Raw genomic sequence first — 716 nt, 5'->3', positions numbered from 1 at the left:
TCTACGTGAGGGGCGGGGCCGGCGTCCGGGGGGCGTGGTGCGCGTGCGCCTGCGTCGGGCGGCGTGGCGGAGAGAACGGCGTTCTTTCTGGGCCTTCGAGGTACTCGACGCCCGGATGTGGAGGGAACATGTGCTTCGCGAGGCCGCGACAGGTTAAGTGTAATGAAAGCGAAATGGAGGGCCGAGCCGACCACGCTCCAGTGGGAAACAACCGCGGAAAGGCCGAACTACAAGCTTGGAGAATAAAGTTCACCATAGTCGTAGTCAAAGGTGAATTCAGGAGCGCATTTTGCACAACATCGAGAAGCTTACGTCGACGCTAGTTGCGAACCAGGAACAGGCTTGAACATTCCGCCCCCATGACAAATTGATGGTGGGCACCCGCTGGACACTACTGTAGGTGGCCACGGAGAAGGTCCACCGTAATTGGGGGCAGGCAGATTAAAATACTAAGTGACATGTGCTACGTTTCTGCATGTGTTAATTTCTGTAATTTCAGTTTTTGCTTTTCTGTAAATCTCCCTTTTAAAAAATTATATTTTAAAAATTATTTATTTAATTTTGTTTATTACTTAATTTGACCAGACAGAGAGAAAGTGAGAAAGCAGACTACCAAGACTTGTTTTTTGGGACTGAAACCATGGTTGGCCACGTCCTTAACCACCAATGCTGTCTGTTGGCCTTTACAAAATGCATTTTTGGTGATCAGAAGAAGT

This window comes from Tupaia chinensis, unplaced genomic scaffold (assembly GCF_000334495.1).
Source record: "Tupaia chinensis unplaced genomic scaffold, TupChi_1.0 Scaffold138812_1, whole genome shotgun sequence".
In the NCBI taxonomy this organism is placed as follows: Eukaryota; Metazoa; Chordata; class Mammalia; order Scandentia; family Tupaiidae; genus Tupaia; species Tupaia belangeri.
Note: the sequence above shows the minus strand (reverse complement) of the source record.